The 14,012-nt window shown below is 42.3% G+C and overlaps 1 protein-coding gene across 2 annotated transcripts in view; it reads left to right on the forward strand.

Moving 5' to 3' along the window:
- CTSA (cathepsin A) overlaps window positions 1-14,012 on the forward strand; it is a 580,280-nt gene that overhangs the window by 73,297 nt on the left and 492,971 nt on the right. The window contains exon 1 of one of the 2 annotated variants that reach the window (XM_044090225.1): window positions 11,666-11,685. The exons of the other annotated variant lie outside the window; for it this stretch is intronic. The gene's annotated coding sequence lies outside the window, so the exon portion shown is untranslated. Of the gene's footprint in view, window positions 1-11,665; window positions 11,686-14,012 lie in introns of those variants that run through there. 2 annotated transcript variants of the gene reach the window in all.

Genomic DNA, 14,012 nt, shown 5'->3' on the forward strand with positions numbered 1-14,012 from the left:
AAGATATTTAGATATACCTGTTGCAGCCCATTGGCCACCCAAGACAATAGGTCTCATAGGTGGATGTAACAAACTTTTATGGACCTTTGGCACAGACAGGGTATTCAATATATAAATAGTTATATTCCTCAGGCGTAATAGCTAACTGCATAAGTTGATCATATAGGTCTGATTTGATAAATATGATATGCTAAATCTTTGTTAGACAATGTGGCTGAAGATGTTAAAAAACAACGGCATACTGTGGCAGCACCTTATTTCAATAATGATAGATTAGATGAACAATATAGTAATGGTCAGCACAAAACTATAACTTAGGTTATATAATGAAATGTAATAGATACTCATCTCAAATGGGTATGCACAAGCCAGTGCATTTCTTTGTGCCGGTCCCAGGCACGGATAAGTGGGGAAGGCTGCGTCAGGAAGGGCATCCGGCGTAAAATTTTGCCAAATCATACATGCGGACAACAGTACAGATATACATACCAGATCGGTCGAGGCCCGGGTTAACAACACCAACAGGGTGCTGGCGGAAATTGGGCTACTGTTGGCTGAAGGAGGAGAAGAGGGGGAAGGCATGCCCGAAGGCAGGTAAAGGCTAGGACTGTGATAGTGAGGGTTGGAACTTTTAATGTTGGCAGTATAACTGGTATAGGGAGAGAGCTAGCTGATATGATGGACCGAAGGAAGGTTGGTATATTGTATGTGCAAGAGACCAGATGGAAGGGGAGCAAGGCTAGGTGTATCAGAGGTGGGTTCAAATTGTTTTATCATGGTGTGGATGGGAGGAGAAATGGCGTAGGGGTTATCCTGAAGGAACAGTATGAAGCTGGAAATTGATGGTGTAATGATGAATGTTGTTAGTGCATATGCTCCACAAGTTGGGTGTGAGATGGATGAGAGAGAAACATTTTGGAGTGAGTTGGATGAAGTGGTGATGACTGTACCCAAGGGTGAGAGACTGGTGAATGGAGCAGATTTCAATGGGCATGTTGGTGAAGGGAACAGAGGGGATGAGGAAGTGATGGGTAGGTATGGTGTTAAGCAAAGGAATGCAGAAGGTCAGGTGGTAGTGGATTTTGCGAAAAGGATGGACATGGCTGTGATGAATATGTATTTTAACAAGAGGGAGGAGCATAGGGTGACATACAAGAGTGGAGTAAGATGCACACAGGTGGATTATATCTTATGTAGAAGGGCCAGTCTGAAGGAGATTGGAGACTGTAAAGTGATGGCAGGGGAAAGTGTAGTTAGGCAGCATAGGATGGTGGTTTGTAGGATGACATTGGTGATCAAGAGGAGGAGGAGGAGGAGTGTGAGGGCAGCACCAGGGATCAAATGGTGGAATTTGAAAAAGGGTAATTGTGAGGTGAAGTTCACGGAAGAGTTAAGACAGGTACTGGGTGGCAGTGAAGAGTTACCGAATAGCTGGGTAACTGCAGCAAAGCTAGTAAGAGAGATGGCTAGAAAGATGCTTGGTGTGACATCTGGAAGGAGAAAGGAGGACAAGGAGACCTGGTGGTGGAATGAAGAAGTACAGGAGAGTATACTGAGAAAGAGGTTGTCGAAGAAGTGGGATTGTCAGAGAGATGAAGTAAGCAGACAAGAGTATAAGGAGATGAGGTGCATGGCAAAGAGAGAGGTGGCGAAGGCTAAGGATAAGGTGTATGAAGAGTTGTATGAAAGGTTGGACACTAAGGAGGGAGAAAAGGATCTGTACCGATTGGCTAGACAGAGGGACCGAGCTAGTAAAGATGTGCAGCAGGTAAGGGTGATAAAGGATAATGAGGGAAACCTACTCACAAGCGAGGAGAGTGTGTTGAGCAGATGGAAAGAATACTTTGAGGGGCTGATAAATGAAGAGAATGAGAGGAGAGAAGGTTGGATGATGTGCGGATAGTGAATCATGAAGTGCAGTCGATTAGCAAGGAGGAAGTAAGGATAGCTATGAAGAGGATGAAGAATGGAAAGGCTGTTGGTACAGATGACATATCTGTGGAAGCGTGGAGGTGTTTAGGTGAAATGGCAATGGAGTTTTTAACTAGATTGTTTAATGAAATCTTGGAAAGTGAGAGGATGCCAGAGGAATGGAGAAAAAGTGTTTTGGTACCGATTTTTAAGAATAAGGGTGATGTGCAGAGCTGTAGTAACTACAGAGGGAGTAAACTGATCAGTCACAGGATGAAGTTATGGGAAACAGTAGTGGAAGCTAGGTTAAGAAGGGAGGTGATGATTAGTGATCAGCAGTACGGTTTCATGCCAGGAAATCTGAAAGTGTTAATGGAGAAGTACAGAGAAGGTCAGAAGGAGTTGCATTGTGTCTTTGTGGAGTTGGAGAAAGCATATGACAGAGTGCCTAGAGAGGAGTTGTGGTATTGTATGAGGACGTCGGGAGTGTCAGAGAATTATGTAAGAGTGGTACAGGATATGTACGAGGGTAGTGTGACAGCGGTGAGGTCTGCGGTGGGAGTGACGGATGCATTTAAGGTGGAGGTGGGATTACATCAAGGATCAGCTCTGAGCCCTTTCTTATTTGCAATGGTGATGGACAGGTTGACAGACGAGATCAGACAGGAGTCCCCGTGGACTATAATGTTTGCAGATGACATTGTGATCTGTAGTGAGAGTAGGGAACAGGTGGAGGAGACCCTGGAGAGGTGGAGATATGCTCTAGAGAGAAGAGGAATGAAGGTCAGCAGGACTAAGACAGAATATATGTGTGAATGAGAGGGGGGATAGAGGAATGGTGAGGATGCAGGGAGTAGAGGTGGCTAAGGTGGATGAGTTTAAATACTTGGGATCACCAGTTCAGAGTAATGGTGAGTGTGGAAGAGAGGTGAAGAAGAGAGTACAGGCAGGATGGAGTGGGTGGAGAAGAGTGTCAGGAGGGATTTTTGACAGACTAGTCCCAGTAAGAGTGAAAGGGAAGGTCTACAAGAGGGTAGTGAGACCAAGATATGTTATATGGGTTGGAGACAGTGGCATTGACAAAAAGGCAGGAGTCAGAGCTTGACATGGCAGAGTTGAAGATGTTTGCACTGGGTGTGACGAGGATGGACAGGATTAGGAATAAGTATATTAGAGGGTCAGTCCAGGTTGTAAGGTTTGAAGACAAAGCCAGAGAGGCAAGATTATGTTGGTTTGGACATGTGCTGAGGAGGGATGCAGAGTATATTGGGAAAAAGATGCTAAGGATGAAGCTGCCAGGTAACAGGAAATGAGGAAGGCCTAAGATGACGTTTATGGATGTGGTGAGAGAGGACATGCAGGTGGTTGGTGTGACAGAGCAAGATGCAGAGGACAGGAAGAAATGGAAACAGTTGATCCGCTGTGGCGACCCCTAACGGGAGCAGCCGAAAGAAGAAGATTGAGAGGAACTGAACTATTAAGTTCAGATATTAATGTTAAAAGGATAGTTGGGGGGGAAACCATTTTTTGTATATAAGAAGAAGGAGAAGGACCTTAAACAGTTACTATGCTGTACAGATTTAAAGATTAATGTCAAAGAAGTATGTGTTAAAAAAAAAAAAAGTACTATTCCATGCTATAACTGCACATTCTGTAAGTTTATTAATACACATTCTGAATTTGTTCACCCTATAACGAATATGAGATTTGTGTTTAACACATTTTGTACATGTGACACTGAAAATATTATACATTTGGCTAACTGTATGAAATCTGAGTTTTTATATAGGAAAAACTAACTGTAAATTTAAAGAAAGAATTTCGTCACATTTATCTGAAATTCGTAGGAAAGTTGAAACGAATGCTCTTAGTCAACATACTTTACAGCAAGGAGCTGATCATAGTTTTAGATTTAGAATACTTCAGAGAATTTAAGAATAAGAGAGGTGGAGATGTCACTAATGCAACTGAAAGGGCAGAGTATAAGTGTATAAATTTGTTTAGGGCAGATGCACCACCAGGTCTGAACAAAGTTAATAGTATCAAGCCCATCTGAAAATACAAACAATTTTATGTCTAGAGTTTAATAGTTTTACTTTTAAGAAATGCTATGCTTAATTGAGTAATTTGTTAATAAGTTGATAGGCTGGCACTGTATACTGGATGAATATCTATGTGTTTTGTATTTGATAGAGTTTGCCTTGAAATCTTGTACATTAAACTACTTCTGATGGTTGAATCCTGAGATTTTGTTTTTTGCTATTTGGACTGTGTGATATCTGGGTTCATTTGGCTATTCTTCACCTGTTTGTTGCTGCTTAAGATTCTTTACATAAATACAGAAGGTCTTGTGGTTGTCTTTACTTTCTGCTGCAATTCTGTTTTCATAGCTAGCTTTAGAGGAGTTTTTTGTTGAAGCTGATAAGGAAGTTTTTCCAGTCGTGGGACTTCACCTTATTCCGCATCAGTTTCCTCCTTTTGTCGTAGAGTTTGTTTATGGCAGGGCACCACCAGATTGGCTTCCTTTTTTTGGAGGAGAGTGTCTTGGTTCTATTGGGTATGGCGAGATACATGCATTTGTGTACATGTTCGTACAGTCCATTGGTGTATGATTCTGGGATCATGCAACTATTCTCCATTTGCACGAGTGCCGTGAAGTTAGCCACCTCTGATTTTAGGAGCCCAAAGTTAGCTTTGTCGAAGTTTTACATGGTGGTTACCTTTGCGGGGGGGTTGGATTTCCAAGGTGATTAGTTTGTGGTCGGATCTAACCAGGGAGGAGTTGACTATTGGTGTAGAGCAACAGTCAGCCATGTTAATAATGACCAGGTCAAGGATGTTGCTACCTCTAGTGGGGGTAAGAATGAGCTAGTCCAGGGATTGGAATTAATGAATTCCAGGAAACATTGGGCAAGTGTATTGGTACACGAGTAGCTTTCCCAGTTAATGGAGGGGAAGTTGAAGTCGCCTAGTATGAGAGTGCTAGGTTGGACCCTAATATTCTCCAGGGTGCTTATGAACATGGAGTATGAGTCTTGGAACATGGTTGGGGACCTATAGCAGGCTACGACCTGAATCGCCGTCTAACTCAATGTTAGCTGCACCTGAAGTATCTCAGATGCGTTATGTTGGGCTACCAGTCTGGAGGTGTGCACATCCTTTATGAATATGGAAACACAACCACCTTTGGAACTTTGGTCCAAGTTCTGGGGCCGAAAGGTGTGGAATGAGTTATAGCCTGGTAGTGCAGGGGTGCTTTCTGCTGCCTTGAACCAGGTCTCTGTTACGGCACAAATGTCGATTGTTCTCCATTTTAAGGAGTGCTTCGAGCGAGTGCATTTTGAGATTTAGACTCATAACGCTGAGCAGCATGACCCTTAGATTGCATTTGTTTGTAGCCATTACAGTGGTAATTTGGTCTTTGGAACACCGCCTAAAAAAGGCACTATAGGGGTGGCAAGAACCTTGGCCAGTATCTGGAAGCCCAGGGACGACAGAAGTAGGCCATCTCTGGCAAAGCATCGAGATCTGTCAATCATGTCATCCCAGGCAGACAGATACTGGATCCCCTTAAAATGACACCAGAAACTTAGCCAGTTGTTGAAATCAGTCATTTTCTGCTTGTACTGGGGTATCGTTATGGGTGATGGTAGGATGCTGCTCAGGGCTAGGGTCATACCTGCCTGGGCTACATAAGCCGAGAACTCCTCCATGTCTCTTTTCATGTAGTCCAGGGAGGTATGTCTCGGGTCATTCCACCCACATGTACAATGTCATTGTACCTGTTGTTTAGGGACCTGAGTGCGTGCGTTATGTGGTGGATCCTGGTGCCTGACAGGCAGCTGACTGTTACTTTTTCCTTATTCAACCTAGTGAGTGGGACATCAGTGTGCCTCACTATAGAGTCACCTATGACTAGTGTGGTGGGCATGCTGTTTTGCCTTGGTGACTTTGGTTGAGCGGCACACTGTTTAGGAGAGTTATGTGTCTCGTGATTAGTGTTGTGTTGTGGTGGCCGAGTGCATTTCTGCCTTGGAGGTCTCTGCTGTTTTGGTAGATTTTTATTGAGAGCCTCCGGGAAGGTGGGTGTGTGGTTTGTGTTTTTATGTGAAGGCAGTGCTGGTGTGTGTTCTAGAGGGCTATGTGTTCCATGTGGTGTGGTGCAAGTGTTGACCTTCTCCTCCTGACCAGCTATTCCAGTCTTGGCTGGAGAGTGAGTGGCTTCCAGTTTGGATATACAAGTGCATCTCTCACAAGTCTGAGTGTTGGGAGGTAAGAGGAGAGGGTTGTCAGTGTACATGAAGCAGTTGCTACATTGCCTCAGGATGCCCAAGTTCACCTGAGGATGTGTCAGATTCTGCTGGCGAATTCCTAACTTATTCTTGTCATATTCCTTCTCCTTTGGACTATGGGCCAGAGGAGGAGTAATCTATTAGTCCTGATGTTCATTTTGTAGGAAATTTCCTTTGGGGACACACTTGTCTAGGATGATGGATTTTTAAGTGGGACTGTACTCGGGTCTCTGATATCCATAAAAGGTGCTATGAGTTGTTGCAGTTGGACTGTTCTAAATCTGTGGCTATTCCTCCTGTCTTGGCTGCTTTACTGGATGCTTTCTCCGATGCTTCTTGGACACCTGATTCTGTCCCACCTGCTCCCAAGAAGCCTGATGGGTGCTATAGGATTCCTGAGGAGTGTTCCTTTTTATATAAATGTCCTGCTGCTGACCCTTTAGTATTGTCTGTAGCCTCTAATAAGCTGTCTGACTTGCTTCCTTTGCCCAAGTTATTGCCTTCTGACAGAGAGCAGAACTACGTACATGCTGGGTAACGAGGCTTACACTTCTGCTACCCTAGCTTTTAGGGCTTTTAATTATTGGACCCATATATCTAGGTATGTGTTGGCACTTCTTTCTCAGGCCTGTCAACTTATTTCTGGTTTTCCAGACTCTGAGGGTAAAACTTCTGTTCTTTCCTTGCTAGGAACTTCGCTCAAGTCATTCATCATTCTATTAAATGTAGTTATGATGTGACAGATGCCTCTTCTAGGGCTGCTGTTTTTTATCACAGTTATGAGGAGGTATTCTTGGCTTAGGCTTCAGCCTCTACCTCATGATATTAAAGCTAAGTTGATGGGTGCTCCTAAGGATTCTAAACTTTTGTTTGGGGAAGCTGTTGATGGTTTGTTTAAGTCCCATCAGGATAAGGGCAAGGCCTTATGGGAACTTTAACATGTGATTGTTTCTATTGTGCCTGCATTTCAGAGAAACTGCCCTGCTAAGCCTGCCTTTGTTCGTAGGCAGTCATGTCCTTCTACTAAAGGTAAGAAGAGTGGCAAACGGACTCCTCCTGCTAGGGCTACTCAATTTTCAGGGACTCCAAAGCATACCTTTCTAGACCAACCAGGTGCTGTGCGACTATCCATCCCTTTCCAGCCAAATTGCTCTTTCTCTTTTTCTTCTGGTTTGGCTTCAGATCCCTCAGGATTCTTATGTTCTGTCGATCATTCATCAAGGGTACTTCATGGTGTTGAAATCCCATCTTCTGTTAATGGGCATTCCTCAGCCTCCTCAGGAACTTCTTCCCTTTTTACCAGAGGTTTTTCAAGATCTGTTGTCTCAGGGCACTATTCAGGAGATGCCTGTGTCCCAAAGGAGGAAAGGGTTCTACTCCTGACTGTTTCTAGTGCCCAGAAAAGAGAGCACTTTGAGACCTATTCTAGATCTCTTTCATTTAAACACTCTTCTAAAGATAACTTCCTTTCGGATGTTGTCCCTTAAGAGTCTGTTTCCTCTCTTGCTCCCTCAGGCTTATTTGGTATCTCTGGATCTCAAGGATGCATTTCTCTGTTGCTTCCTGGCATTTTAAGTTCTCGGCTTTGCCCTTTGGCCTTTGTACTGCCCCAAGGGTGTTCATCAAATGCCTTGCTCCTGTGATTGCTTTTTGCAGACTTCAAGGAATCCAAATATTTCCTTACTTGGATGACCCCTTGATTCAGGTGTCTTCTCCAGAGACCTTTTTGCAAAATCTTCATTTTGCCATATCCCTTCTTCAGACCATGGGGTTCACTATAAATTTCAAAACGTCTACTCTGACTCCTTCTCAGGATCATGTTTTTCTGGGTTGCAGGATTCAGGTGGTACCATCACTGCCTTCTCCAAAGGCCTTAACTGTAATTTCTTTCACGCTCTTCTTCCTCTGGATTCCATTACTGCCAGTAAGTTTCTGAGAGTTCTGGGTTTCAGGGAATCCACCATTCCAATGCTCCCTCTGGCCAGACTTCATATGAGAAAAAGTTTCTTTGGATTCTGAAGTCAGTGTGGCTTCAACATGCTCATCCTCTAGAATTTATAGTCCATCTTCTTCTTTGCCTCAGACAGGAACTTCTCTGGTGGATTCAGCAGTTCTCTCTGAATCCAGGGATCCCTTTTCATCCCACTCTTCCCTCTCCGGAATTGTTTGTAGATGCCTCAGACATGGGATGGGGAGTGACTTTTGGCTCCATAAAGGTACAGGGGTTGTGGTCGCCTTGTCAGCAGATGGAGCATATCAGTGTCAGAGATAAGAGCTCTTTTGCTGGCTCTTTAGGCTTTTCCATCTCTCTTTCCTCCAGGGTGTCTCAAGGTATTCACAGACAATACCACAGTGATGTGGTATATCAACAAAAAGGGAGGAACGAGATCTTATCTTTGCTGATTGGCACTTCTGGTATGGCATCTTGCTGTCAAGTGACTCTTCAGTCATTTTATATCCCTTCTGGCCAGAACACTGTGGCAGACACTCTGAGCAGGTCCTTAACTCAGCCCCACAAATGGATGCTTCACAGGGATGTGTTTGTGGACGTTATCCAAAAGTGGGGTACTCCTCAAGTGGATCTTTTTGCCTCCCCTCTGAACAGACCGCTTCCTCTGTTTTGTGCCAGAGTCCCAGGTCCTCTGGTGTTGAAGGTGGAGGACCTGTCACTCTCCTGTAAGGGGATATTTCTTTATGTATTTCATCCCCTTCCTCTCATTCCGAATGTCCTGTTCAAAATTCAACAGGCTGCTCCCCAAATCTTATTGGTGACTCCCTTTTGGCCACTACTGTACTGCTTACCTCTTCTGCATCTAGCCAGGGGTAATCATCATAAGTTACCACACACAAGGTGGATCTAATCACACAAAACAAGGGATCTCTTATCCATCCCCACCTATCCACGTTTCAGCTGACACTGTGGATGATAGGATTTTGATTCCTCACAGACACCTTTTTTCTGAGGACATGCTGCAAGTCCTGCAGGAGGTCAGGAAACATACGAGCAGGAAATCCTACTTATCCAAATTGAAGAGGTTTTTTTTTTGGTGTGTGTCTCATTACCTGGACCCCACTTACTGTGGATGCTGTTTTGGTTTTCTCTCGTTTGTGTGAGTTGCTCAGTGCTGGTTTGGCCTATTCTTCTGTTAAGGCTTACCTAACGGCTGTCTCTGCGTGTCTGCCTTTTTCTCCTCGTTTAACTGTTAGATTTCAAGTGATACAATTTCTTAAAGGCATCTTTAATATTAGTCCTCCCCAAAAAGTCTGTTCCTCCTCCCTGGGATCTTAATTTTGTTTTGGAGAAGTTGACTCAAGCTCCCTTTGAGCCTGCTGCTTCAGCTTCCTTGCAACATTGTTCCTGGAAGACTGTTCTTTTGTTAGTGCTTACTTTTGTTAGTGCTTACTTCAGTCAGACGGGTGTCTGAGATTGCAAGCCCTTATGGCTTGTCCTCCTTTTTTGATTTTTCGTGAGGACAGTTTGTCCTTGTGCACTAACCCTTCTTTTATGCCAAAGGTGTTTAATGAGTTATCTCTTAGTCAGTCTGTTAATCTGCCTACTTTTTTTCTCCTCTCCACAAGCTGACAGTGAGAGGTGCTGCATACTTTGGACATGCATAGGCAACTTAGCCTTGGTCTTATCCAAATAAACTCTATCAGAAAATCTGATCGGTTGTTTCTTTTTATCCTAGATCATTGGGGCTTGCTGTATCCAAGCAGGCTATTTCTTCTTGGATTTCTAAGGCTATTTCCTTCCTTTTTTCAATTATGACTCATTCTACTAGAGCTGTGGATTCTTCTGGGTCTTTTTTCAAAGGCTTGGGTACTAATTTTACTATTGAAGCTTCTACCTGGACTTCTGTGCATACCTTTACCAAGCACTACAAGTTAGATGGTATCTCTGCAGCTAGGGCTGATTTTGCTGGTTCAGTTCTTCATATTTTTTAGGGGATTCTTCTGCTACTTCCTCCTCACAGTTTCATGTTGAGCTTTGGCACTTTGCCATATAGTTAAGAATACTACAGCAGCTAGTGTAAGGACATAGTGCAGTCGTGTAAAATCCTACCCTAAAGGTAGATGTCCTTGCTTTCACTGCTGCAATATTCACACCCTCCCTCCACCCCCCTAGTCCTTTACCTTCTTGGAGGTACACATTACCTCTTGGGATTCTTGGACTGGTGTTCCTCTTGGGGCAATCAGTTCTGTTTTTGGTAAGCCTCAACGTCACCTTTATGCCCTGTGTTATGCCGGGTGCATATGGTGAAGTTCAGTATACATTTTACATTCAGAAGTTTTTGGAAGACTGGCTGGACGTTGGGCTTCCGCAGCAGGGAATCCCCATATAGTTAAGAATACTGCAGTAGCAAAGGCAAGGACATCTGTCGTTATGGTAAGATTTTACACAACTGCACACTTGTGACCTCCACGAATGAAACTAAAATCCTACAAGACAGGCTGAATAAAATACATATTGGTATACCTATATTTCTTTACTTCTTTCTTACACTTAGAAATGCGGTATTAAGTTTGTTAAGAACAGTGTTTTATTTAAAGATAGAAAAAAAGAGTAGAGACAAATGTACATAAGACATTTAGGTTACATTGTGATGGTTTGCAGCTCAAGGAGAAAGATGAAGGAAAGGAAGGCATATCTGCCAGTTTAAGGTACTAACTATATAGCAGAAAGTAATTTTTTTAACTAATTGAAATAGTGGATAAAGTAACTTAACCTGAATGGTTAATTTGAGTCTAATATTACAAAGATGTTCCAGAAAGCCTGAGATGGTTCACCATGTAAATGGCACAGGCTAGATGGTTAGTATCTTTCTGTTTATTACAGGTATGTATTATGTTTGAGTTTCTTCTTGATTTAGGTAATTTAAGAAATCCTTCTGATACTGTTGTTAAGGAGAAATTTTATCTTTGCATAGAGGTGCTGGTATCCCTGTAGTAACATGTACTTAATGGCCTTTATACATTTTCTTTAACGCCATAACATAGAATGGATTATTAAAGTCTCACTTGGGGGAGGAATTTGCATCCTAACCTTCTTAAAGCAAATGTGGTAAACCAGTGCACCATACCTGGGCTTGTGTCTTCTTCCGGGCTAAGATCTTAACACTATAGCATCCTGAATGAAGATTAATAGCGCAGCATCTTCAGAAATTCTCTAACTTTGAGTTTTAACATCAACTGTCTGCAGTGTTGTTTTTATAGGTTAAACCCAGAAAAGATGTTGAGATGAAGTTGTCACAGATATTGTACATCTGTTCTATGACTATTACTGAATATAGCACATTAAAACAAACCGCATTGTATGTAATCTAAAACAAAAAGTAATGTGTTGCAAACTCAGTTGCATAATAGGAAAAGAAGGCACTATGAAATCTGTAAGGGACTAAACGGGTAAGGAAAGCAGAACAGGAAGAAACAAAAGTGAAAACGCTTAAGATCATCTTCGTAAATTTCTGAGCTCTTCTTTAAGGTAAAGTAAAAGTATAATTTCTTTTGTAACGATATTAACGGGAAAAAAAGTAATACAATACAGGACTGTAACATTCTGGTTGAGAGAGCAGCAGTTTACAGGCATACCAGAAGTCTTCAATTCACAGTTTAAGCAGGTGCAAATGCTTATAATAGGCTGTTGAGGCCTCTGTAATAACTAAGGAATGTGTTGATGTTAATGCATTTGTTAAAATCTACTGCAGCAAGTTTAGCAGGACCAAATAACTTGGCGGATATTTTTAGGCTGTGTTAAAGAGAATGTGCTGCTTTTGTTCAGTAATTTTGAAGTGGAATCACTTTGCATCTGAAAACAGGCCATAGTGAATATGTTTCCAAAAGAAGTGGACTAAACTCAGACTCTGTAGGCTTCAGTTCAAAGAGTCTAGTATGCATTCTGTTTTTTTTTTTTTTTTTTTTTTAATAACTTTAGGGCTGTTTATCGAGCTAATGAAAAAAGAAATTGGGGATTTAACATCACTGGACGAAGAACATTGACTTCTTCAGAAGCTTGAGTTTTGATGTCTGTCTTTGCTTCAGCTATTCTTCTGTCAGTTTGCATTTATCCTTTGAAATGTTGCAGTTAAGAGTCTGGACTTAATAATGAAGACATCCTTTTAACTGTTTTATATTTATCCATGATACTGCCTTCATCAGATGGCTGTTTACTTGTCATCATCTCGAAATTTTCTCAGCTCCACAGTGAAGAGACTGAAAGCTCTGACTGCAGCTTAGATAATTTGGAGTTGATTAGCAAGCCTGGGAGCTGGAGGTTATATTAAGGAGAAGATGGAGACAGACCTTACGACTGTCCTTATTTGGGGGAATGTTCCTGTTTTTAGACCTAATTTACCCATGCACAGGATGTCCTTGTTTTTTGGAGGTATGACTATTTTCAGGCTTGATTTACTCTTTCACACAATTTTCTGAATCTCCCTCATCACCTGTTACCTTTTGAAGTCGTTTATTACACAGAAATCCACAGTACATGACCAACATACCAATGGCAACAGTAATTTAAAGAAAAAGGGTGCACATCTTACAATTCCCTTTTTCTGAAGGACAAATAAATCTCATTATATCAGAATTTTGCAATGCATTTCATTAAAGTCTGCAGATTTAACACTGTCGCTTACATAATGTGTTTATATTTCACCATAATTTTTGTCACTTTGTTTTTTGAACATATGTTCTCCTCCTACTAGTCTGTGGCTTCATGTCAGTGGTGTGCAGGTCCCTAGTATTACTGATGTAAATAGCTTTTCACTTGTACTCAGCATTTAAACTGCATTTGCTTCACCTGGAAGAGCTTTGTATGCTGTTACAACTTATTTGTCAGACTTTGGTTTAAAAGCAAAGTGTCTTCCCTCAAGACTGTGTTTACCTTTACTGATACTGCTCCAACTCCTGGAATTACGCCTGTGCTCTACTGTATAGCCAGTTTACACTAAAAGTTTTAAAAGCAAAGTGTCTTCCCTCAAGACTGCGTCTACTTTTACTGATACTGCTCCAACTCCTAGAATTACGCCTGTGCTCTACTGTATAGCCAGTTTACACTAAAAGTTTTAAAAGCAAAGTGTCTTCTCTCAAGACTGCGTCTACCTTTACTGATACTGCTCCAACTCCTGGACTTACGCCTGTGCTCTATTGTATAGCCAGTGTACACTAAAAGTATGTTCTAAGCTCGTAGCACAAATTAGTCTTACTTTGTCTACTGTACAGGACACCTGCATACCACTGAGACCCCCCCCCCATACTCACCTGTTTAGAAACCTTGCCTCTGTCTCTCTTTGCCATCTATACGATCGTCACTACCCTAGTGTCAACTCCATTTTAGCTATACTCTTTTTGTTTTTCTGTTTGGTTTCCTTTTAACGGTTTTTAACTTACTGCAAATACCTGTGTATACCTCACTGTAACATCTCTTCCTTCTCTGTCTACACCTCTTCTACTTACCTGCTGACTCTCACTGTATGCTCCTTACCGTTTCCCTCCTGGCCTGCTGATTGCTGACATTTCTTGGCCCATCCTGCTCCATTTGCCCTCGCTGCACTCTGGCTCACTTCGCTCCCTTCCCACCTACCCCCCATATCATTTCCTTTATACCTAACCACCTAATCCCTTCAACCCCTAACTCCACCTCTTCCTGTCTGCTAAAACATTCTAAACACCTTACCTCCCCTATTTATCACTTCATAAGTTTAGTCTGCTGCAAATCCTCCTCCTTCCTACATATCTCCTACTCCCCCTACAGGTTGTTTCACTTAAATTTACGTCATCTCTCTCTAACAGGTCCAACAACTTACTTTT

The sequence above is a fragment of the Protopterus annectens genome, chromosome 12.part0, assembly GCF_019279795.1.
Source record: "Protopterus annectens isolate FY-2018-M chromosome 12.part0, PAN1.0, whole genome shotgun sequence".
Classification (NCBI taxonomy): Eukaryota; Metazoa; Chordata; order Ceratodontiformes; family Protopteridae; genus Protopterus; species Protopterus annectens.